General features: G+C 43.0%; 1 protein-coding gene and 1 long non-coding RNA gene across 4 annotated transcripts in view; one reads left to right on the forward strand and one right to left on the reverse strand.

Moving 5' to 3' along the window:
- The window catches only part of FLI1 (Fli-1 proto-oncogene, ETS transcription factor), a 129,251-nt gene that overhangs the window by 93,678 nt on the left and 8,746 nt on the right, over positions 1-26,827 (reverse strand). The gene's annotated exons all lie outside the window — the stretch shown is intronic.
- LOC105528622 overlaps positions 25,966-26,827 on the forward strand; it is a 4,383-nt gene continuing 3,521 nt past the window's right edge. Inside the window, exon 1 of the long non-coding RNA XR_001004384.1 lies at positions 25,966-26,076. This is a non-coding gene — a long non-coding RNA (uncharacterized LOC105528622). The remainder of the gene's footprint in view (positions 26,077-26,827) is intronic.

A 26,827-nucleotide genomic window follows, 5' to 3' on the forward strand; every position in this document is an offset into this window, starting at 1 on the left:
GGATGACCAGGGAGCCTCTGACTCTAGCCACTCAGTGGGGCCTTCTTAGGCAGGAAGAGGAGGGAAGCAGATCCCTTCAATTAACACCTGGCCTGAGTCACTGGGCTTGGGATTCAGAGTTTGGAAAGTCACCCAAATGCCTTCATTCCCAAACCTGACCTTCTAGAGAGCCTGGAGCTGGCAAGCTTCAGATTCATTTGTGTCAACATGTTGTTTGGTTAATGTAGCTGAGCATCTAGGCCCATTTTCTTAGAAACAGGAAATCCCAGCGTGCCAAGAGTAAACATCCCAGCCCCCAAAGGTTTGGGTTCATGTAGGAACTCCCTGACCACAAGGGTCTGTGGGTCTGTGTGCTTGAGCCAGGCATGCTCTTGCGCCCATAATTGATCTTGTATAAAGAGATGGTCTCTCTGCAGCTCAGCGGCTGGAGTGTGAGCCTGAACCATGCTTGAGGCTGGTTGGGGATAGGCTGAGAACAGGGTCCCAATTTCAAACATAAAGCAAAAAAGCATTAGTGCTCTTTTATAACTTGACAGTCATCTCCCCTGCAATCCCCACCACAGACTCTTCAATTCTAGTTTCTTCTGTTTTTATTCTTTGTTTCTTCTATGACAGCAGGGAGCTCGTCTATCTTCGCTTCCATTCCATCCCTATATTCTATACCATGCCGCGAATAGGAGGCCCCAAGTACAGGCTGGCGGAATGAATGAATGATTGAATGGATGGCACCATGTGAATCAAGGCAGCAGAAGAAGGCATTCCTGAAGGGCTTGACCATTCCAGCTCTCTGTGGGGTATCCTGCAGGGGTGAGCTCCACATACTTACTAGTCTTAAGGGGCTCACAGAGGGTTAATTCTCTCTCACAAACTTGCCAGCCCCTAGTTGGCAAAGACAGATTCTCCAGAAGCTTCTCTGGGTTAGTTGAGCAAGCTCAGGTTAGCTGGGGCTGGAGGAGAAAACACTGGCTGTGCAGAACTTGACTGGGTGTAGGGGGAAGGGCCAGGGGTGGCCAGAGGGGGCTTCTGTTGCACAGAGGTCCGGCTTGCTCGCCAGACAAAGAACCCTCAGAAAGCACCTTCCCCACCTCTGCCACACACAGAGAAGGCGCAGAGGGCCTGGCCTCTTTCTTACAAGGAGCCCGGCTGACCCTGTTGCTGTGAGGGGCAGAAAGAGTGGCAGACAGCTGCTTGGAGACGCGGGAGTCGCTGAGCAGGGCCCACGGAGTCTGACAACGGAAGAAAAGAGGCAACCCTTCTATTATTAGTGGCTGCTTTCCACGTATGTGTAAATCAAACAGCCTATGCAAAAAGAGGCCTCCTGGTAGCAGGAAATTCAGAGTTGTGGGTGTCTTTGTGCTATCAGATCGGGCCCTGGGCTTGCCTGCAATCCGGGCTTGGACGGGCTTCCATCTGGGCTGCATTAAGAGGCACAAGGAGGTGAGCGAAGGCCCAGCTTGGCCTCCCCACCCCCCAGTGTTTCTGGTTTTATGATTCTAGGGGGACTTTGTGACTTTTTAAACATCGTCTTTTCAGCAGTTCATGTGGGCTCCTTTTTAGAGCTATACTGAAGATTTTATGAAAATTCAAAAGAGATAAGGCTGTCTCTGTTACAAAATGCCATCTCAGGTCCAGAAGCTGCGCATAACTAAAGTCATATCTACTATTTCAGAGCCCAGGACTTGACTTCTGTATTGGGTGGTTTGCTGTACTTCCATCAGAAGTAGTGATATAGTGTAATATTTAATGATACAGAAACATGGCCGTCATTTAATATAAAGAGAATAGAAGGAGGTTATGAAGCAATATGATTCTGGCTAGATAAAAAAAAATACATGTGTGTCTATATATTTGCATTATGAAGACCAGAAGGAAGGGCACCAAAATATGAATCGGCTGTTTTCTGTATAGTGAGTCTATGGGTGCTTTTACATTCTTATTTTGTAATTTTCTATACATTTTAAATTTTATACAAGGATGAAGTGCCACTTTTGAAATCATTATTTTAAAAAACTTAGACGACGCATTTAATGAGTTTTTAAAAAAAGTAAGCCAAGAAACAGAAAAGAGGTAGTAGCACCTGCAGGATGGGCTTACTAACTTAGTGCTGTTTCTCAGCAGCCTTGGGCAGGATTTCCATGTCCCTTGTCTCCCCTGGCCCTGACGCCATCTCCTCCCTTTTTCCTTGCCCTGCATAGCTCTTGTCCATTTTGCCCGGTGACCCCATGCCGCTGGAGCACCCTGCTTTCTCACAGCACCGACCTGCCCAGCGTCTTGCCCTTGTTTGTCCCAGGAAAGCAAAGGAGGCCCCAGAAACATGAGCAGATGGGATGAATGTAATTCAGCTCCCAAAATCTGCTGTAAGTCTCCCTTGTCCTTTGAGTCCACCAGAGATCGTGCCAGTCCTGTAGAGCTTACACTGAATGCAGAGCTCTCGCTGTCTTTGTGTAATGCACTGTTTGACAGCTTATTAGGTGCATTTCAGCAACTTCCCAGTGTCACATCTATCAGAGCCTGAGACTCCCAGGGGAACTTATTCAAGCTATAAGTAAATAAATAACACAGAGATTTTACACACACACACGAGGAAAAAGGGGAGAAAGAGTACATACACACGCAGACCATTTTGTCCTCACAACGTTACGAACTGGTTTATTTTCCTTATCTAACCGATGAGGAAACTGAGACTGACAGGTCTAGTCACATGGCCGGAAGTGGCAGAGCTAGAATTTGAACAGGGTCCTGCCTGTCTCCAAAGCCTGGACTCTTCACCAGAATGCCTTCCCCACTTCCATACTGCAATCCAGGCAGGCCACTGTGGGTGTAGTGAGTCCCAAAGCTCCATAATTACAGGGTTCAACTCTGCCTCCAGAATAACCATGACAAAATTTGTGGAAATGTTCACAACAGCTCTTTACTTCCAGGTTCTGAGATCAGAAACGGAAGTTTCAAAATACCGAAAGTTCGTTTATGTTGAACATAGTGCTTAGGCTAAAAGCAGGAAGTCCAAGAAAGCCTGATCTCATGAGATTTTTTCAGCCCAATTTGGATCCACATCTGCACTTCTGGATTTTCCACTGAGTCTAACCTCAGCTGCTCCGCTGGTCTCACCGAGTCTGCACCTCCAGCATTGGGTACAGATAAATAACATAGTCGGCTGCTGTTCACTAAGATTTACCCAGGGATTGGCCACTTGAAAAGTAAAGTAGTGAGCTGGGACAGGCAGCAGAAAGGAACAACTGAAATTTGAAAAACAGGCGTTTCTTTTCATAAAGCTAAAAAAACCCAAACCAAAACAAACAAAACTCTAAACAATAATTCATCCAAATACTGGTCTTGCTGTTGTCTCCAGGTGCAGGAAACAAGTGAAAAAGAGTCTTACCAGCTACTCCTTCCCGCCCCAGTCCTGGTTTCTCCATTGGTCAGTATCCGACCAGCAAAGGGGAGGGGAAGGTGGTGGCACTCAGTGGTGTGCCTTGGGCTGCCAGCTTTGGGGAAGCCTCTGAATGTTGGGGAGATTCATTCCCGTACCCCCACTCCCATAGCTTGAGGCACTTTGGAAAGCAAGTTTCTCATGTTGCGGATGAGGAAACTGAGGCTAGGAGAAGTGGAAGGATTTGCTCAGGCCACACACATCTAGTGATGGCGGGAGCTGGGATGAGAACCCAAATCCACAAAGATGTGGCCTCTTCTTTGAATCATAATAGCTGCCCTGCCCACCTCTCAGCACTCGAGTGGATTAACAGACATGATAGGGTTTGCAAATGACAAACATAAAGTAAGTGTTAGTTGCTGTATTTTAACATATTCCAGGTAGTGACTTAGTTAGTGTCGCTGGTGCTATATTTAATTTGGGTCCCATTCCAAGTGTAGAGTTTTCTGGGGATGCCATTATCTACGAGGCTTCTCTGCCAGGAGGGCTCAGAGGCTCCCAGGGAACACTCCCTATACACACACCATCCCCAGCACCACCTTAGGGGTTCTTATGGGAACATCTGGAGGACTTCTGCGTCACAAAGATCTATAGTGCATTGTGGTGTGAGCTCCTCTATTCAGGGACTAGAACTCATTCTTTTGAAGCACAATTTCAAATCAGCCACACCCAACTGCAACAGTCCAAGAAAGGTAGCAGACCGCATCTTAGAGCCACCCCTTTTCAATTTCAGGCACCCAGGCATGCGGGGGTTACTGTCTTGCTTTGTAAACCTGTTCAAACTAGGTGCAAAGTGGATGTAGCGTGACACATTTAGCAGATGTGTGGCCTTCGGTGAATGATTTAACTTCTCTGAGCCTCAGTTTCCTCATCAGAATGCGGTAATTGCAATATATACTTGTGACTTGGCAAAGGAACTAGAGGGGATGTTTATAAACCACCTGGCGTGCACACAAACAAAGGCTCTTCCTGCCTGCCCTGCAGCCCCAAACTGCCCTTTGGGGTAGACCCTGAGCACCCACACGCCTTAGAAACAGCATCCCAGGGCTCCAGGAGGGCCTACAGAATCTGGAAGGGCAAGTCCTTCAATCTTGCAGTATACTATTTCGTTTTCAAGGAATTTCTTACAGGCAGCAATTATGAAATAAATGTCACACAATAGCAACACCATCATGCGTGTGCTTTTCTATCAGTGAGGTCCTCCTGGGAATCTCCTCTCTCCTTACACAGTTCCAGGGAGGCCTTCTTAGTCCCATCACAGGTGTGCATTCTTGGCTGGGTGCTCTGGGTTGTGATGCACTTGGAGCAGGGGTGAGGAGGGTAATCTCCCCATCGCTTGACGCTGAAGTGGGAGGAAGCAAGGCCTTTCATGTGGCAGGGTCAGGCATTCTCCCCAGAGCAGCGTGTGCCCCGGAAGCCAAGCCGGTAGGACCAAGCAGAAGCCGCCACTGCTTCCTCCCTACCTTGGAAAATTACACAGCATGCCACTTTGCCTGCTGGCTGCCAGGCAGATGCCCTGCTGCTTTCCGAAGCTGTCCTACCTCCTTAGGATGAAAAACAGTGATGTGCCCATGCCCGCAGTGACGAGGGTGCCCTGCCTTCCTCCTCCTCCCTGCACTGGAAAAAGTACAGGGTCTGTAAACAAGTCATTAGATTCAAGATCCTGCCCAATTTAGACTCTTTGTCTCAGTTTTCTCCAGAGTAAACTCGCGGTCACACCCACTCAAACCAAGCAAAGCCCAGAAGGAATGCAGAGCCCTGTGGCCAGGCTCACCGCAGCTGACCCTGAGATGCCCAGAGCTCCAGCCCTCCTGGGCTGGGAGAGAAGAGTGGGAAGCCCAGAGCACTCCATTCCATCAGGAGCGGAGCATCGGCTCTGATAGGCACACAGCTAAGATCCCAGTGTCTAGGTTCAAGTCCCCAAAGCAGCTTTTACTTTTGGAACTAACTCTCCAAACTATCAAAAATCAAAAATCCATCTCCTTTGAAGTCTGGCAAGCAAAGCCCCACGATCAGCTTCTCTTTATTCCTGTACTTCCCGTACAGGCAGGCTTCTAGAAAACAGAGGCTGGAGAAAATGAAAGTCAATGCCAAATACTAACCAGACAGAAGAATAACTGCTTTTCCCCACAGCACCCCCACCCCCAGCTCTGGCATTATGGGCTGGGGAACTGGGCCCCTCTCCTGCTGCTGAGGATCTGTTTATTTTGCACTCCATAAAGGGAAACCAGGCCCTTTTCTGACATTTTGGCTTGTAGGGGGTGGGGAGAGAAGGAGGTCCAGAATTTAAACTCAAAACCAGATCAACTTCTCTAAATCTCCTGGTGCTTTTGCTACGATTCCTAAATGGGCCACATTGTATGAATCAGGCTTTTTACTCCCCCAGCCAATGTGCCTCCATTTCTAACAGTCTGACTCCTAACCCTACCAATGCCATAAACTGCCATGACCCCTTACTGACTTCTAACCACACAAATGCTCCCCAGATGAAATTAGGGACAGACACACTCACAAGCAGTTTGGCAGCTCTCCCTGCCTCTCCTGCAGGAAAATCTGTGCCTACATCACAAACCTTGCTCTCCTTAGTGGATGGTGGCTTCCTTTAAACAATACAACAGGGAATTTCCTTTGTCCTGGAAATGTTCCGCTTGTCATCAATGTTATCCTTATCAGCAGACCACAGTGCAACCAGGAGAGGCCCCAGCATGCTCAGGACTCGTGGGGTATCATTGCAAAATGTTTTCTTCTTTTTTTTCCTCTGCCTTGAATTCAAAGCATGACCTTTACGAGTGGAATTCAATCAGGTCATCTCTCAGATTCCCCAGTGGGAAAATAAAAGTGGCACAAGCAAAGTCTATTGTTTCCATTGCAAGAAGGTAGAAATATTGTTTTCTCTCTAGATCATCCAACTAAACGAGGTGGGATGGGGGATACGGAGATAATAAAATGACCCTTACAAATTGAGATCGTATTAATAAAACGTAGCCTCAGTCCTGGTAGTCCCATGGAACTTGCATAGCAGGGGCTCTGCAAATGTCATTGACTCCTCAACTTTTTCAGTCCTTCACCGTGGCTTTCACTATTTTTAATGCAATTTGTTTCTATCTGGACAAGTTTGAAAATAAATTTTTGTTTTCTTTAAACAACAGGCAAGCAATACAGTTAGGAAAAGGGGTGGAGGCATGTGGGAACACCAGAAGGCCAGAGGAATTGCAAAAATAAACTTCTGCTAATGGTAACACTCTTGTCTTCCAGGGCAGGAATAATTAATTGTATATGTTTAATCACTTAGCAACCCTGAGCTCTTATTCTGAGAAGCTCAAAATATTTCACATATGCAGTGAGTAAAGGCTTTGGTATCAGACAGAACCTGCTAGCTGCACAACTTTTGGCAAGTTACTTAAGTTTCATATGTCTTGATTCTTCTCACTGGGTGAGTGCAAGTCATGATAGGTGGATTCCTTGGGGCTGTGGTGGAAGTCAAGTGCTAAAATGCCTTCAAGGGCCGGGCGAGGTAGCTCACCCCTATCATCCCAGCACTTTGAGAGGCCGAGGCTAGCGGTTCACGAGGCCAAGAGATCGAGATCATCCTGGCCAACGTGGTGAAACCCTATCTCTACTAAAAATACAAAAATTAGCTGGGTGTGGTGGTGCGTGCCTGTAGTCCAGCTACATGGGAGGCTGAGGCAGGAGAATTGCTTGAACCTGGGAGGTGGAGATTGCCATGAGCTGAGATTACACCACTGCACCCCAGCCTGCTGACAGAGCAAGACTCTGTCAAAAAAAAAAAAAAATCTTTCAAATGTTTAGCACAGTGCTGGGCTCATCAGTAACTACTCATTAACCATCATCATCATCATCATTATTGTTATTGGCATTACTGATACCTCCTGCCAAAGTTGTTTAAAGTAATAATGAGGTAAAGGGCACAGCCATTCCAGAAAAGATCTTGAAAGCCAATCCCAGTTCTCAACCTCTGTAGACTCTCTAGAATCTTAGATCAGAGGGTTTCCTCAGAAATTCTAGCAAACATCAGATATAGATAGCATGCCTGTTTAGTAGGTGTTTCTTTTTTTGATCTTGCAAAATGCTTTTACCGCCATCTTTATTGCAACATCACTTCGAGGTAAAATTATCATTGGAAGAATCTCCCTGTTCTGCAGTTGAGGAAACTGAAGCATGAGAAGGCCCACGTCTTTGATGGAGATCAGGATAGCAGTTTATGTCAACGCCAGCCGATGCATCTTCCAGAGCTCTATTTGCCAAAGTGCTGACTTTTTTTTTTTTTTTTGGTCAGTGAAGAGTTATATCAAGTTGAAACCCAGTGCTTTCATAGGCTGAGATTTCTAAAGGTGGAATTCAGCTTCCTAGAATCTTTTTGCCTTTGAAATTTCTGGATGCATTGCATAGTAAAGGCATATTAACCTATACATATGTACTCTATGCACTCAGTAAAACATTAGTCTGATAATGCCTTCTAAGGTAATTGTCCTCTCACAATAGTCTTCATTACGCTCTGCTTGCCTTTACTGAAGAAGACAGTGGCTAAGAAAATGACTTATGGCCACACAGATAATGCCTGAGGGGGACTATGGTTAGGATGACTAAGCTCAAGGTACTTAATTTAGCAATGCCCTGGGCGGCCATTTCATTCATTCACTCATCCAGCAAAGACTTTTTGAAGTCCTGTTTTCTTTCATACTGACTCCTGCTTATCTTTCAGGGTTCGGCCTAAATGTCACTTCCTTAGGGAAGCCTTTGACCTCTGAGACTAGGTTAGGTCCCCGTGTTATGCCCTCCAGAGGCACCCCATACTTCCCCTTTCATAGAACCCTTTGCACTTGTAACAACAAGCTCAATACCTGTTCTTTTTGCCTTGACTATTACCTCTGTCCAAGGAGGAACCATACCTGTCTGTTTTACTGCTGTACTCCAGCATCTGACACATAGAAGCTGCTCAATTAATACATGGATATGTGTCAGGCACTGAGGACTTGAGGACAAATGGCCAGAGTTTCTGCCCTCAAGGAGCAAGCAACTAACTCACTTTGTTCACAGAATTGTATTCTATGCATACTCCTTACCTTCTTCCCAATGAAATTTGAAACAACAACAACAACAAAAAAAAACAAACGTGGAATGTTTTAAATGGAATAGGGATTTTTCTGAAAAGGCATGAGCTGCAGAACTGTCAAACTAGTGATAAATTCTATGTAGTTAGGAAGAGACTAATAAAGACTCTAATTGGACATTTACAATTTTATCCTTTCTGGAGAGCAGGTGTGAGTGAGAAGCAGGATTACAGTGCGTCATCACCCCCCATTACAGAGTTAGACCTCAAGGAACAGGCCTCATTTTCTTGGAGGAGTCTGCCCATCTTTGTTTTAAACAAATTTTTGCCATTCAGTGACGGACACAGGATTGACCTTCGCAATGATATGTACCTGAAGACATCCAAAGAAAAAGCTGCTATAGTTCTGCTCATTAGCAAGACTTCAGTAATGAGGTCAGATCTCCCCAGGAGAAAAACTGGGGTATTTATTCCTCATGGTAATTCTAAAACCACAAGAGGTGTAGCATGCCATATATTTCTATTATCCATGGGTGAGAAGTAGGAAGGGTAGAGAAAAATTGCTTCACGTCTCAGGGATATCAAGGATATAGATCTTTGGAAAGTGTATGATATGTTTTGGTTCTGTGTCCCCACCCAAATCTCATCTTGTAGCTCCCGTAACTCTCACATGTTGCAGGAGGGACTTTCTGTGTCCCCACCCAAATCTCATCTTGTAGCTCCCGTAACTCTCACATGTTGCAGGAGGGACTTGGTGGGAGATGATTGAATTGTGGGGGTGGGTATTTCCTGTGCTGTTCTCATGATTGTGAATGGGTTTCATGAGATCTGATGGTTTTTAAACAAGCTCTCTTTTTGCCTGCTGCCATTCACGTAAGGTGTGACTTGCTCCTCCTTGCCTTCCACCATGATTGTGACACCTTCCTAGCCATGTGGAACTGTAAGTCCAATAAACCTCTTTCTTTCTTTTATAAATTGCCCCGTCTCGGGTGTGTCTTTATCAGCAATGTGAAAACAGACTAATACAGTGCACCATAGGACAGCACTGGCTTAATCCATTTTGTGTAGCTATAACGGAATATCTGAGGCTAAGTAATTTATAAAGAAAAGAAGTTTATTTGGCTCATGGTGCTCATGGTTCTGCAGGCTGTACAGGAAGCATGGTGCCAGCATCTGCTTCTGGCGAGGCCTCAGAAAGCATACAATTGTGGTGGAAAGTGAAAGGGGAGCCAGCGTGTCACATAGCAAGGGCAGGAGCAAGAGGGAGAAGGAGGAGGTCCCAGACTCTTTTAACTACCAGATCTCAGGTGAGCTAACTAAGTCAGAACTAACTTCTCACCGAGGGGAAGACACTAATTCCTTCACCAGGGATCTGCCCCCATGATCTAACCACCTCCTGCCAGGCCCCACCTCTAACACTGAGCATCACACTTCAACATGAGATTTGGAGAGGACAAGCGACCAACCTGTGTTGAATACAAAACTAGGGAATACTCGTTGGAGAGAAATTGGGTTTCAAAGACTACCAGGCTAACTGGTAAGTTTTAAAATAATTTTTTTTTAAAAAAAGAAAGACAAAGACTACCACTTTAGCTGGTTATTTGCTAAATTAAAGTTGCTTTGTTGACATTTATACTTAAGAAGAAATATTACAAATGGTTATAGGGATCTGGGAACTAGAAAAGCAAACCATCTGTTAATAGTAGGGAGTTCTACGTAATAGGAAATCATATTTTCATGGTGGCATAAAGCATTAGAGCTAAAAATGACCTTAAAAATAAGCGAGTACAATGCCAGTATTTTGCAAATGGAGAAACTGAAATCGCCATTCTGTATAATAGGGATTCTTTTTGGCCAAGATTATTTTTCAATGAAAAAGTATAGGGCAAAGCCCATACCTTTCTTCAATAAGCCCAATAAACATTCAATCATGATTCGTGAATATCCTTTTGATAAATTCCAAATGCCCTCATTTGATAGAAGGGAAATAAAGTATTACATTCTTAAAGGTCAGCAGAGAATTAATGATGAAGCCAGGAGACTGGATAGAAAGCTTAGCTCCAGCCCCAGGCCAACATGATAATGCTGAACATTCACTTTTCATTTTGTTTTGCTTTAATGTTAGTCATAAGAATAAATGGAAGTGTTAGTCTCCATGTGGACAACACATTGCTGACTCAGATAAAAATAATCCATGTAAATATGCCCCTCTGACTGAATTCAGATTTCAAGATGATATTTTTAACTTGAATGATACAGACTTGCACTGGCCACTATGGTGGCTTCTAATCATGTTTAATTAATTAGATTAATCAACTAATTAAATTTAACTGACTTAATGAAAAGAGAATACAATTTTAAATTTCCTTCCTCTAGCCATATTTCAAATACTCAACAGCCACTCAAATAGAGAGTACAGTGGCTACCACAGTGAACAGTGCAGAACAGTACATTTCCATGTTTGCAGAAAGTTCTGTTGGACAGCCCTGATAAAGAAAGTTTTCTTAATCTTTCACTTTCCTTGGACTTTAAGACAGGATTAAAAAGGTTGAGAAAAACTGATAAAGTTTCCCAAATCGCTTCTCCTAAAAAATTGTGCACGAGCTGTATCTGTTACAAAGTTTCCTATACATGAATACCTTCAAAAGAGAGATTCTGGAGCCATGTGTAGCCCAATAAAATACTATTGCTCCCAAATCAAATGCAAAATCAGAAACTTACTACCTGAAGAGATTATAGTTTTTTACATAGTTAAGGTGGCAGGACAATGAGTTTGTCCAAACCCTTTATACAATCCAACGTCACAAAGATAGACAAATTTTCTGCAAGGCTGGATTTGCTTTCATTGTGTCAGATATTCTTCATAATTTGAAATATAAATTTGAGATACTCTCTAATCTCTTTACCTTCACTCTGTGGTGTTAGTGTGGAAAAACACAGCATGCTTCTTCAATACAGCATCTAGATCTTGGTGGCGATTTGTTATCATGCAGAAAAAGCAGTAGGGCTGGTCTTAGCTAGATTGTGGTCCCTAGGAACGACAGACTAGTGTCTGAGCAGTTCAATGTTCGGCCTCATGAACTTTGAAATCCCAATTCTGTTGGCCAAGAATAAAACCCTAATACCTAGTTCAATGAGTTCAATAAAAAAATTTCAAAAGAAGTTCGTCATTTTATTACTAAATGTCTGAATGAGCACTTAAATGGAAATGGTCAACTCCATTTTCCTTTCTTCAACTCTTCATTTTTGAGCTTCTTCATTGTGGGGAGAATATGGGCAAATGTTCTCCTTCCCTTCACTTCTGGTCACATAATCATACTTGGTTGTGCAGTGTACCATGAAAGACAACAATATGAGGTTTCCTAAAATATTGATGATGCGTGATGAGAATAAAGACTGACCCAGCTTTCCTGGTCTTGTTGAGTGAAAGAAGGGCCTCCATCTCTTGTGACTTCAGCACTAAAAGAGGATCATCTTCAAGGCAAATTACTTCTTTTGTTCTGTGGTCCCTTCACTCACACCAAAGTCAATTAAACCTATTACTAGCATTTACACTTAATACAGACTGTCACGACCCAATTAAATTCACATCCCTTGATCAGGGGAGCTCAGTGCTACTGTCTTTCTGGAAGGGATGGTCAAACAGAGTACAAAAGAACTGAAATGGTGTCTCCCTCTGAATTCACCAACTTCTAGCCTGGTTCTGTGTTGTATTACCACAAGGACATGGAGAAGATAATAGAAGAGGTGGCACAGATGTGTGGGTGGAGGCAGCCATAGGTATTTGGTCAGCCAGACGGATGTTTTCAAACTATTCACAAGGGAGTGCTGTAGCATAGGTTGGACAGGAGAATTTGTTTCTCTGGTGTTTTCTGTTTGACACAAATCTCTTTATCAGCAGCACAAGCCTGGAATTCCTGAAGCCACACTCATATCCTGCCATCGGTTTTTACGTAAACCCCCCATTGATTGGGATGGGAGTTTCACAAGTAGAACAATGGCCGGATACGCGGGAGGGAAAGGAGGAATATGGGATGTTTGATCTGTACTTGTGCATTTGTAGGGGATGGTGTCTACATGGGCAAAGAGATATGAATAAGTCACTAATTGATGAATTTAACGACATGCAAGCAAGTCTTTGAAATCATTAAGTCCAGAGAAAAACAACCCAACAGATTTAAGTTACGTTTATTGTCTGTTATATTCACGCATCGACTTGAATGAGAATAATAACTAAGACAATAACAACTAGTATTTGCACAGCACTTTACAGTTACAAAGTGCTTTTACTCCCATACTACTTTTGATTCTTATAATTAGTAAGATTGGTAGAAAACTTAATGTTACATATTATTACTACTAGTACTATTGTTATTTTACAGGTAGGAAAGGAGATTAGAGGAGTTATTATCTGACCCAAGACCACACAATTAATAAGTGGGTCTGAACCTAGATTTTCAAACTTCACACTGCATGTGGCTTTCACAAAATCACTCTGCCACTGTCACAGTAATCTGGCAAAATACTCCAGAAGTTTACTGCCAAGCCTTCCTAAGGTTTTGTCTCACCTTTCTTAGGCAAGAAGCACCTTACCACACACAGCATTCACACATTATATTTACATCGTGTGGGCATGAAGTCACATTTGGTAACTTTGGCTAACTGAATATTGGCTGACTGAACTTTGCCTGACAAATAAAGAGACAGAGCAGGTGCTCTTTCTTTAGTAAAAAGTCCAAATAAGGTTCAGAATCTGAAATGCTGCATGGTTTACAATTGGCAACAAGAAAGCCATCTAATGAGCCACCCAGTAGTTAGTCAAAGTGTAGTGATTAATGCTTTTCTTCAAGAAACTCAAAGCAACTCACTACTCCAGATTTTTACCAAACCATGGAAGAAGAGGATCATTAAGAAGCCTTAATCTTTTTGGGTAAATGAACCACCTGAGAAAGAGAGAGTAACTTGCCCAATGTCACCAAGCCAGCCTAAGGCAAAACCAGGTACAGAACTCAGACTACCCAAGCCAGTGCCCACGTTAGCACTTTAGAGGGACTGATATATAAAACTCTCTCAGGGGAGCTATGCACAGGTGCACCCAGACAGCTTCACCATCAAAGCTTTTTAAAGAAGATGAAGAATGAGGCTTGCTCTAATAGCAGACAACAAATTCCTTTCAATTAGAAGGGAGTTAAAAGTAGTGTTAGCATATGAAAAATGCCAGTCCAGCTGTTCCATCTTGGATGAGACTGACCACTCAACTGACTGCTTGTTGGTGGTGACTGACCACAGTAAGAAGGACTCTTATGTCTCATGTAATGCTCTTCTCCCTTTTTCAGTAGCTCTAAGCTGAAAGCCTCCTCCCCCATGCCCAGTGATGGGGAAACCAAGGCACCCACCTTCAGGGATACCCCTGTTTTCCCAGGAGTTTCCCTTCACTGAGGCTGTGTCTCCCCTTCCCTTTTAAGTGTGCTTGTACTGTGCACGCTAATAAAACATTCTTTCCTGTTTCCAATTATTTTCAACAGTTAAGCATGCAAATGTCTAAATAACATCTATTAAGCTTCTATGGACATTTAGGAGAGAAAAAAAGATTAACCAACAAGAATCTGAATCATCAAAGAGCTCTTACAAAACCAGTGTTTTGAGCCTTTAATTGGAAGTGAATCAGAAACAGGCATGTGAAATTTCCCATGAAATACACACAGGGTTTTAAATTTTTTAAAAGGGTGCTCTGGGCAGAGAAGAGTCTGGGTCACACCGTGTCCAAACTGATAGGAAGAAATAAATAATTCCGATGAGCTCTGAACCCAGTCCCACTGCCCCGTCAAGGCCTGTTTACAAAACTCGGGGGGTAAACTCCAGGAAGGCAGGGAGGGGGAGCCATGTGGTAATTCCTTTACCACACTTCGGACTCAGTACATTTATAGAGACCCACAATCTCCAGAAGGAATGGCTTAGGAGCCCAGAGCAGCACAGCCACAGGGCCGGATACCTTCCCCAAGGCACCCTGGGAAGTCTCCACATGCTGGTTTCCTGAAATGACATGTCTAGAAAAGTCACCTGCTCTTTCTCCCTCTCCTTTCTAGAAAAGTGCAAAAAGCACAGGTGCCCCTTAAGTCCCTGACCTCTAGGGAAGTCCTCTGTTGCACCAAAGACCATATTTGAGAAAGAGGACTTGTGCCCTTTGACCCATGTGTTCTTATTATGGAGAAGGCCAAAGGCAGGTCAGTATGGTTCTCTACAGGCAGTGTTATCAGGGTGGGAGGAGTTGCTTGAGATAATGTATGAATCTTTTCTTCAGGATTCCTGACTGGTCATAAACCTGGGTACAGGACTATCGACAGAGTACCGTGCTGGGAAAAGAAAGATCCCAAGCTCATAGTGTGGGGCAGTCATTTTAACCCCTTGCCTTTGCTATTGCCCAAGCAGGTTATACGAAGCAGAGCACACCAACTGTGCCCCATAACCCCTTCACAGTCTCCTCATGCCACATAGATTCTGGGTTATTTTCTTCTTTGCAAATACTCTCTTTAAATCCATTTTCAACTAGACGTGATTAACAGTGAGGACTGGGTTAGGAGAAATCATTATGAATTAACCATGTTGAATTAGTCCTAAGAAATGCCTCTTGCCAGAAGAGCTACATTTGTTTTATTGTTTACCCTCTTCCAAATCAGCAATCCTTTGAAAGAGAAAAACCTACTTTAATAAAATTTGGGTGGCTACATGATTACTCACTTGCCCGTGTGGTTCCTATGGAAAGTGTTCTCTTCAATCCCCCAGGAATATTATGACAATGGTCAGAAAATAGGACCAACGAACAAAGAGGCATGAGTCCCTGTGGGTTAAAAGAGCCTTGATGTCTTTGCTCCAGAAAACACCCTCATTGTAGAACGTGGTGTTTGGGGCCATGAATACTTGAGTTCTGCTTCCAGGAGCTCTTGCCTAGTTCTCATCTTTTGATACACCACATCTTGTAGCCTCAGTTATCTCTCCGTCAATGGCCTCTTTCTTTCTGAGACTACTTGGGAGGAGGCTATCCTAAGTTGGCAATGTGTGATGGGTGCTTTGGGAGATATGACAGAGAAACAAGCAGCTCTCTTAACAGTGCTCTCTTGTTACCCTGGGTCATGCCTAAAGGTCTTTCAGTAGTAATGTATAGAGTGGATAGTGAGGCCACGTTGTAAGGAGTGATATGGGAGACACTCCAGGCAAAAGAAAAAAGCAACAATCTCAACCCAATTTCTGGAATTTCTTCTTCAACTGATTTTGATGATCCTTTGGATACTTGGACACCCTGGAGCTTCTTCTCCTATATGCACATTTCTAGAGTCAGAACTCCAAAAACAGATAGGTTGAAATCTCTAGACAAGAGGGTTTCCTTACACACCTGCCGTGTTGAGCTCAGGTAACAAAAGGTTAAACTCTATGTAGAGAGGTGTTCCACGTCCCTCTCGAAGGTGTATGCATGTATGAGGTGGGAGTGCTCGTGCACTGAAAATGGCTTAATTTTCCCACTTTGAATAAAATTAAACTGCAACTAGGATGAATTCAAGTAGCTCATTGACCCCTGGTAATTGCACATAGGGTAAATCGGGACGTTACACAGAACACTGTGGAAAAAAAAAAGCAAAGACAGGCGCTTGGCCCTATGCATTGAGAATGAAAATTTTAAAATAATAGGTTCTTCAAGGCTAAATTGTGTTTGCTCCCAAGGATCCTTGGAGCTATGGTTTTCTTTGTTCTGCCAAAGGAAAAAGGAAATATATCAGGAAGCTGGGCCAGTCCACAGGAAGTCTCACTTGGTCTGATAAAAGGAACTGGTGTGAGGCAGCTTTGGATGCAGTTATAAGTCAATCAGCCTTGAAATAACAAGAAAGGCTATTCAAGAGAAACTGGAGCCTGAAGTCAGCCCTACTCAATGATTTCCTTTTAACCTTGCAAAACATTCCCTTCTTTGTGTTTTATATAACCTCCTGAATCTGTTATTTTTTTTTAAAATGTGTATAGTTTTTTGTGTATATGAGTGGAATAGAATGAAGAAGAGAGCAAGATTTAGAACAAGAAAGGAAGAAAGAAGGCCCAAGGGTAGAGGAGGAAGCCTTAGCAGGTCAAAGAATATGCCATTCTCTACTGAGCTATAAAACATTTAAAAATCAACTCATTAGATCATTATGTGAAAACAGAACCTGTCATTTCACACCAGTACACCTGCTAACGAAGCCAGACAGGCTTTCTTACCCGGGACATAGGCCTTCTTGAATAAAGAGTGGTGAAGAATTGAGCAGTTTCATGAATCTGCCCGGTGCAGACTGTGGATAATGGTCACTTAGACCAAGGGACAAAACAAATAGTAACAAAACCTACATGGTCCCCATAGATAGGCTTGTAGCTGAAACTATATGGAGATGTATGTATCCATCTGGTGATGTATCACAGTGGCTAAGCTTTGTGGACTTTGGAAGTAAACAGGATTAGGTTCAAATCATTGTTTTTCTATTTTCTACCTGTATGACCATGAGTAACTTACCCAACCTCTTCAAAATGGAAATATTACATACATCACAGGGTTGTCACAGGGATCAAGTGCTTGTCTTAAAGGTTTGAATAGATATTGGCACCTTGAGCTGGATAGATAACTTATTCTCTTTATAACTATGATTGTTCTTCCTTATTTTTATTCCTCCTCTGATAAAAGATGAGCGTTTCTTTCTCTTAGGTGAGTACTAGGGAAAGAAAGGCCTTAGCTTGGGGTCATGAGGACCCATGCAAAATGGTGGGTGATACAGTTTCAAACTGAATTGGGGCCTTCTGGGGTTGACTGTGTTTGCCCATAGAACACCACTTCCTGTTTTAACAAGAAGAAAAAAAGCCTTCCAGAAAACCCATTAAGAGACTCAAAATTCTTCTTGGACATCAAATTATTGTTTTTAGAAGAGTTAAGTGTAAATGAATCAAAACCAGACAAATTCAATTTCCTTTCAATTAAACAGGATTTTTTTAAAGTCCAGGGGAAAGACGCTTGGAGCCAAAGAGTGTTTTGGGTTTTAAATGAGACCAAATTTTGGAAAAGAATCTGAGACCCCAGAGTGGCGTCAGGCCCTATTCTTAGTTTGCATTAACGAAAAGGGATTAGCACAGTTCCAGTGTCACTTGGCAATAAAAACAACCAGCTCGGAGAAACTCACCAAGCACCTGCTGAGAGCTTCTGCCTTCACCTGGCCTTGAGGGTCACTCCACAGTATGAAATGCAGCCCTGAGATTACGGGAGAAGAGCCACACAGGACCAGATAGAACATCTACGTGAGGTTCTATCATCCACACCCCAAAATAAGAACTGTTTTAAAGCCTGTCTAGGATCAGAGTCAAGTGAACATGAGAGCTGAAAGGCAATTTTGAAATCATACCTTCATTTTATATGTGAGAAAATCTTTAACATGAGTGATGAGAAAGTGAAGTGACCTGCCTAACATTCCGTAGCTAGTTTGGGATAGAGCTGGGGCTGGAACTCAGGTCTCCAGATCCTAGACCAGCCAGTTTCTCCCCGTATTTACCTCGATTTAGAATCTTAAAGTCACCGGGACCAGCACATTTGGGATAAAATCTTGTTGCCCATTCATCTTTTTACAAGCCTGTTTCTGTGTCCCTCTTTACTTTTTTTTTTTTTTGAGACAGAGTCTCACTGTGTCACTCAGACTGGAATGTAGTGTTGCGATCTCGACCTCTGCCTCCTGGGTTCAAGTGATTCTCCTGCCTCAGCCTCCCCAGTAGCTGGGAACACAGGCAGGCGCCACCACACCCAACTAATTTTTGTATTTTTAGTAGAGGTGGAGTTTCACCATATTGGCCGGGATGGTCTCTATCTCTTGACCTCATGATTTGACCGCCTTGGCCTTCCAAAGTGCTGGGATTACAGGAGTGAACCACCACGCCCAGCCCAATATTTTGGAACTTTTTGTTGTTTTCCATGTAATAATATACATTGGAGAACTTTCTAAATCAGTGTATACGACAGTTGATTTTATCCCATTTTGTAGTTGCATGGCATTTTCTTATATGTATCTTTCCTCCTTTTTTTATCTAGTACCCTACTAATGGACATTTAGATTATTTCCAACTTTTGCTGTAACAAACAATGCTATAATAAACATCTTGTACATATATCTGAGTGAACATGGCTGTAGAATTAGCATTATCAAATTTGTGTAAATATTTAACTTCTCAATAGATGTTGCTCTCTGGAAAGATTATACCAAGTCATACTCCTAACAAGAGGATAAGACAGTGACATTTCCTCCACTCTTTCCAACATGAGACATTAAGCTGTTTGCGTCTCTGCTGTCCTCCTAGGTCATAAACATTGGAATTTTATTATTTTCATTTGAATGTCTTTATGCATGTGCTTGAAAGTCTTTTCATATATTTATTGCCCATTTGTATTTTCTTTCTAGTGTTGTCTATTCATAGCATTTTTGCCTATTTTCTGTTATTTGTAAGTAGTCTTTGTATAATAAGACATTTATGCTTTATGAATGATAAATATTCTTTCTCAGTTTCTCATTTATTTTTCACCTTCCCTATGGTATTTTTCTCCATGGCTTTTTTGTTTGTTTGTTTGCTTGTTGAAACAGAGTCTCCCCCCTTGCCCAGGCTGGGGTGCAGAGGCGTGATCTTGGCTCACTGCAACCTCCACCTCCTGTGTTCAAGCAATTCTTCTGCTTCAGCCTCCCAAGTAGCTGGGACTACAAGCATGCACCAGCATGACCAGCTAATTTTTGTACTTTCAGTAAAGACAGGGTTTCACCATATTGGCCAGGCTGGTCTCGAACTCCTGGACCTCAGGTGATCCACCTGCCTTGACCTCCCACAATGCTGGGATTACAGGTGTGAGCCACCATGCTGGCTCCATGTTAATATATAAATAGAGGAACTAAAGCTGAGAATGGGAGAATCAGAAGAATAAATATCCTCGGCTGAAGCCCTGGCTTTCCAAAAATGTCCTTACAGTAGATTCATATCACCAAGGGTGAAGGGGCAATGGAGAATATAAACTTGTTGTTACCTTTAAGAAAATGTGTCTAACCATCCTTATGATCATAAGCCACAGATAAAGATTTCTCCAATGAGTATTGCTTCTTTTGGAATTTCCAATACTCAGAGCTGAAAATCAGAAAGAAGAGAAATCTCTACTCTCTAAAAGTCTGGAAGAAATAGCATAGAAACCTTACTCTTGTTCATTTACATGAATGCTCTGTTGAGCACAGTGCCTGGTAATATTATTCAACATTTGGGTGAATGAATAAATGGATGAGAATGAATTCAGTCATCAGTGTCTAAAGACAAAATGACTCTGTAGATGTGACAATTTCAATCGAAACATATGCTTTTCCATAGACTGTAATAGTGTTAACTTAAAGCAACTCATGAACAGAGTAATTTTCTAATGTTAACCTGTTTGTTTTCACATTTTTGCTACATGAATGGTGCTGCAAAATTTCTCACTCTCCAATTCCTTTCCCATAACATCAATGAATACCCATATATTCAGACCTAACAACTCTGCTACTAGAGTGTTAGATTCCAGTAGACATGTGAAACCCACACAATGTCTAGAAATTTGAGGTTAAAGCTCCCATGGCACCTGTAATTCCGGCCTCTTGCATGTGTGCACTGAGATGTGACATGAGATCTTTCATTGCCTTGGACACATAGCACTGGCTGGGTAAATGGGGCTTGCTCTTGGGAAAGCATTTCAGTGTTCAAGTCTGCCTTCTCTTTGAGGTGATTTGAAAAATTCTCATACTCTGAGATTTTGATCTTAAACTAAATGGCAGACACATTGTTTCCCAAAGATGGCAAATCTCTTAAATACATTAGTGTTTGGTTCATTTTTGTAGGGATGAGCAATTTTGAAGGTACTGTAAAGTTGATCTGAATTATCTGAAAATGCATCTGAACACTCAATCTCTGATCCTGCTTGGAATGACAGTGATGAGTCTCTGAATTTTTGGTTTGCTGGGGTGAAGTATCATTATTTCTGACTGAGACCATGGGCCCAGCCAACTCGTGGAAGAATGTCAGACCTGTCTGAAGGCCCACAGAAATTTGATTTGAGTTTTAGAGAAACATTTTTTTTTCTTTTGTCTCCTCTCAAGCACTATCTGCTGACTCATTCTCAAAAGGAACTAAAATTGTAGCCCAGGATAGAAGGCCCAGTTGAAAAGATTGCTCATGGAGAAATCCCGAGAACCCTGGGAAGGAAGGGATGCGAAGGATAATCACAGTTTTATGTCATCTGGTGAAACAGAGTTTCTCCTCCCTCCCCCAATGCCATATTTAATCAACAGGTGTCTTTGAAGACAACAGATAGCACTGCTGGTTGCTGAATCTATCTCTGGTTGTCTAATCCTGACTGCTGCTCACTTCTTGTGTGGCCTCTGATAAGTGATGGAGACACTCCCATCTTCATTTCCTAAGGAGAAGAGGGTAGGAAGGATTTGTTTCTAAGAGACTTGTACAGCTATGTAGATCATCCCTCTAGTCACAAGTTTTCATTCCTGCTTTCTATACACGTTACAAGACCCAGGTTATTATTATTATTATAAAATAATATAAAATAATAATAACCTGGGTCTTGTAACGTGTATAGAGAGGAGTACAGAGGCAGTCACGGCTGATTGCAGCCTTGACCTCCCTGGGCTTAGGTGATCCTCCCACCTCAGCCTCCTTAGTAGCTGGAACTACAGGTGAGTGCCATCATGCCTGGCTAATTTTTGTACTTTTTGTAGAGATGGGGTTTCTCCATGTTGCCCAGTCTGGTCTTGAACTCCTGGGCTCAAGTGATCCACCCGTCTCCGTCTCCCAAAGAACTGGGATTACAGGCATGAGCCGCCATACTCCCCCCCAAATTCCTTGTTATGGCATGTAAGATCTTCTGTAATCTAGTTCCATTCAGTCTTTCCACTCCGATCCTCTCCATCACCTGTACACTTTCCTCCCCAAAGTACCCTTCCACTCTCCTAGAAAGCCCTTTACCATAGTTTCCTGTGCAAGCCCTACCTATCTTTCAAGGCCAGGCTTAGATCCACCTGTGCCAAGAGGCAGTGTGGACAGTGTGTGTAGAAAAAGCAGGAATCAGGAATGAGAAACACTGGGCTTGAAACCCAACTCTGTCCCCTGTTAGTTATACTCTTGGGCAAGTTGCCTCACTCCTCTGAACTTTAACTTCTTCCATATAAAGTAGAGATGCCATGGTATTATCTCCCATAGGGCTGCTGTGAGAATGGGATGCAAGAGTGTATGGGCCAGTGATCTGTGAAGGGACTGTATGATCTGTGAAGAGGTTTATGAAAGGGACTACATAAACAACTATTATCATGAGGTCTTTCTCTGTCTCTCCAGTTCAAATTGTCCTTTCTTTTCTCAGGGCTATGGTAACACTTGCTGTATTCTGCAGGGCACACAGACGTGGCTTATCTTCTCACTAGATCTCCTGGCAGAGCCCTTTTGCCACTGGGGTTCTATCTTCACAGAACGTAGTCACATAGTCTAGTCCCTTCCTAACAGACATGCAATCACCTTCGTATGGTTGGTCAGTTTATGGTGCCCTGAGGCTGAGGTATTACCAATCCCCATAAGGCCAGCTAGCTTTGCACAGGAAAGGGTTATTCCATAGATTACCTAAATTTTGTCAAATTTGCACTATATTGGCCCTGCAGGTGATAGTGTAAGGACATATAAGCCTATCCATAGCCTCTGTGGAAACATCTCAGTGCACAAGCTACTGATGGTGGGTCTATGAGGTCAGTGGCAGAACTGTAATACACAAAGAGTGACCTCACTTAATGATACCATCCCATGGATCAATTAATGCGTAAAGGGAAGAACACTATAGATATGAAATCATTAAAGCAACAGAAATTGAAACAGGGTGGAGTCTTCTGCAGAGGAAGAGACACCTGCATAACTCTGAGATTACAAAAAAAGCTATTGTGGCTGGTTGAAAGTTTTATGAGACTGTGTGTGTATGTGCGTGTTTGTGTGTATGTAACAGACAATGTTCTTTAGCCTAGTTAATTTGTTACAAAATAAGCAAAATATAGACTTAAAAGGAATGTTTTAAGTATAGAACAAAAAAATTATCAATATAAAAATTTTCCCAACTCTTTTTTTTGGCTGGGGGTAACTTAGTACTGGCATTAGACTAATGCTATATATCTAGAAAGAGGCTTGGTTTAAATCAACTATTTTTTAAACAAATGCCAAGTTAACTGTTTAACCCTAAACAGAAAGAGACATCAAAATCCTAAATCTTTTTTAATGCAGTTGTTATTCAAGACCTACTTATGACACAGTCTGATGGATCCATAAGACGCCTTCTAATAGATTTCATTTAAATAGTCCAATATTCCATTATTAAAAGAGTTGAAATAAGAGTTCAGTCTACCTGCCCATGATCTGTAGAGGGGCTGGGGTATTTCAGTAAACTACTATATTTTTGGTTGTCTCCTTGTAATGGAGACTGTTTACTTTGTCTGCTGTAAAAGAAGGATTTATTTTGGAAAACAGTTGTGTAAAAATTCTATCCAAAAATTTGGAATTTGTTTTTTCTTTAAGGATAAAAATAATTCAAGATGGTAGTGATACATTTGTATATATTTGTCATTAAATACCAGAGGTGTCTTCAGTGTAAAGTGCCAGATTCTTTATGATTTTTCTTTTAAAGACTTCTCTCTCTCTCTGTCTCTCTCTCTCACACACGCATACACACACACGCACACAAATGCACACACACTGCCTCCACAGTTCTATAATTCATAGAAATGTAACAAAAGCAAATGATATTTTCATGGTACAGTGGAAAGAACACTGGCCTAAGTGTTCGGAGCCCTGAACTTTCACCATGACTCTGTTGGTAGTTTGCTGTGTGATCCTGGACAATTCATACAACACCCTAGATCTCAGTTTCCCCACGCATAAAGTGAGAATGTCAAGCTAAATACTCTCTAAAGCTTTAAAGTTGCCAACCTACAAACTTAAATTTGGATAGCAGTGGAACTGGAAGGAAGCCTTTTGGTGGAAATTATTCACACACAAAACAGGATTCCACTTGGTAACTACCTGAGGGGAGCAATTCTGTGTGGTCACGGGGACAGAGCAACACACAGAGGCCATCTTGTCTGGAGTTCTTGTGAATCCAGGGGACTTGGAGATTAAAAGGTGTGTGTGGTACAGGGAGGCAGCAATACCTTCTTGAGGACAGAAGTCAAGCCTCTGTTCCCAAGTATTCCTCACTCTGCTGCTTCTCCTAAACCTTGTCCAGATGTTTCCCTGCCCTGCCAGTGACAACCTGCCCCTCCAGGGCCTTGCAGAGCCAGCAGTAACCCTGACCCTTCTTTCCTGCTGTGCTTGTCCATTGTTGGCCGGCTGTGTGGCTGGTGCTGCACTCTTCTGAGGTAGATGATGAGAGAGTGTCTCTGCCCAATTGTGACTTTGTTAGACACGCTTTTCCTCACCATCCTGGCTATATAGCTTCATTACTTTCCATTCCCTAACCTGCGTTATTGCTTTTCAGAAGATATGTCACCACTCAACTGAGATTGTTCCCTGTATGTGTCAGCCGCCTCCACTAGAGTCTACATTCCTGGAGGGTTTTGATCCCTGTTTTATCCTCAATACACAGGGCAGAGCCTTGCAACATAATAGATGCATCATAAATATTTGTTGAATTAATCAAATATGCATGATGGTAAACTTGGACCTGTGTTCTAATTTTCTGACCAATCTGTCCTGGTATGCCCATTCCCAAAAGGAAACTTCAGTTAATGTGTATGCAGCTAAGGTGGCAGACTGTAAAAAATTATTCCTGTGACTTGTGGCAAGGAGGTGCTTTGGCCCCATTTTCTAGATAAGGAAACAGATTCAAGAGGTGCCTTGCTGTAAGGCACACGAAGTTCAATTAATGTGTATCCAGCTAAGGTAGCAGACTTTAAAAATTCTTCCTATGACTTGTGGCAAGGAGGTGCTTTGGCCCCATTTTCTAGATAAGGAAATAGATTCAAGAAGTGCCTTGCTATAAGGCACACAGCTACTAGGTAGCAGAGCTGAGAATGAACCCAGGCTTTCTGACCCCAAATCCACCGTTCATTCTCTATTTCCCACCTTCATTCACCATGTCTGTCTTCTCTGTCTCTCCATCTGTAATGGCACCACGTACATTGAGTCAGGCATTCATAGATAAAATTAACTGGATTCAACTGAAGCCAGCCTGAAACTAAGATGCAGTTTTTGAAACCAGGTCATTTCTTAAAGCAGCAAACAGTATCATGTGCTTTTTAACACTGATAATATCAGTGTGGGAAGCAGGGGCGTGGGTAGGGTGTTGTTTAATATCTCAAGTTAACCTGTCTGTGACAAAAGAGTAGCACGGCTCCAGCAAATATTGGTTCTCCCAGTGTGATGCTCAGAGCCTTCCCAGGAGCTGTTTTTGGAAAAGAGAAGAAAATATAATATGGAGGGACTTATAAAGAGGGCAACAAGATGGAGATTTTGTAATCACATAGAGTTGTGCAAACTATGCACAAAATAAAGGGCTTCTGTGAAGAAATCCAGATTTCCCTGGCTTCCTGCACCAAATATCACCTGAGTGCCGAGACCCACAGATATTCTGAAATACAGACATGTCTTATATTTGAGGAAGAACTATGCAGGTGCATAAAATCACATCCTAGAATTACTCAAACCTGATTTTATCAGGCAGTTCAAACTGGAAATGGACATCCTGGATTTGTGTCCACAAATTAGACCCGCTCTGTAGTGTCTTCAACCTCGATCAGTGTAGGGCTGGATTTAGCGCACATACAGGTAAGTGTTCTTGTAAACGCATATGAGCATGATATTTTAGGCATTGAGAAGATTGGGAAGATGCTACTGTAGAGTCAACCCAGTTCCACTGTTTCATTTTTGTGATGATGATGAGGCTCAAACAGGCTTAATGGATGGTGCATTCTCACCAAGACAGCAGAAGAATGCTGGCCTCTCTCCTGGTCCACTGTCCTCTCCAAGCACAGTATTTGGACTATTGTAGGAATGGGATCTGGAAACCCCAAGATCCAGAGGTCACATGCGAACAGAAAACTGGCTTTCACACAACTTAAACACCAAAATATACACTAAAGGCTCAATCCTACAGAATGCTTGCAGAAAAGATAGCTCTGTGGGGACTCAGCCTAGCCAGGTAACTCAGGTGAATGACAGCCTATTCACAAGGAGGGTTTGGAGGAGCTCCTGGATCCCACCACCCACATGAAAAGAAAGGACTTTCACTCCCATCCTTGGCCTGGAGTGTCAGGTTCCTGCTCTAAGCCTGTTCTCGAGGCCTGCCATGCCAATCCCTGTGTGTATCTAAAGAGGTTAGCACATCCTGGGTACACAGACCACAGCTTCCTCCTTTTGCTCAGGGCCTGTGCGTAGAGTTTAAGCAGTGTGGAGATATTTCTTCACTTTTCCTTAGGGTGTCCACATCAAGCCCCTGAGGCCATCTTACCACCCTTCTGGATCAGAAGAGGCCTTCAGAGTAAGTGGTAACTGTCCTGATTGGGGGGAGGGAGTTTTCTAGAGGGGAGCATCTCATTACTAAACCCAGAAATACAGAGACACTTGCATGCACACATCAACAGGAAGCAGAGAAACAGGCATAAAATGGCCCAGTGACCCTCACTCTTGGGTGTTGGCAGGAATCCCCTCTCACCTACTTCTCACCTACTCACTTTGGGTTTGAGGAACCCAGGCCCTTAGAGGCTCTTATAAGCTCCCTTTAACCCATTACAATCAGTTATCTCATCTCCAGATTTGCAAGTTCCTTCGGTTGGTGTCTTTTACCTAAGTCAGCATATTTCAAACTTTCATAAAAAAAAAACTTAGAAAATAAAAACCACGACCCCACCCAGAAGATAAAAATCTCTTGAATCCTCTGAGCCCAACATCTTAGCCTCCTCTCACCGAGCCCAGAGCAGGGAGTGGACTCCTTCGGGTTCTGGGGAATGGCGGGCTCTGCCAGTCCCCACCTCGCCAGCCTAATAGTTTCTCCAGACAAACTCCCGCTTGGTGTTGCGCGGCAGCCTAGAAGCTAACCCCTGGTCCCATTCATTTCCCTAGGTCCTCTAAGGTCCGTCACGTTAGGGGGTTTCCCTCCTCCCTGCTCCTGGCCCCACTTGGCGAACCCTTTGAGAGACAGTAGTCAACCTTTCTGAAGTGAGACGCGAACCCAAACCCTCACCTTTCCTCCTGGGCTGCACTTTGCAACCTAGACCCAGGCGTGGCGGCGG

The sequence above is a fragment of the Mandrillus leucophaeus genome, unplaced genomic scaffold (genome assembly GCF_000951045.1).
Source record: "Mandrillus leucophaeus isolate KB7577 unplaced genomic scaffold, Mleu.le_1.0 Scaffold724, whole genome shotgun sequence".
NCBI classification, from domain to species: domain Eukaryota; kingdom Metazoa; phylum Chordata; class Mammalia; order Primates; family Cercopithecidae; genus Mandrillus; species Mandrillus leucophaeus.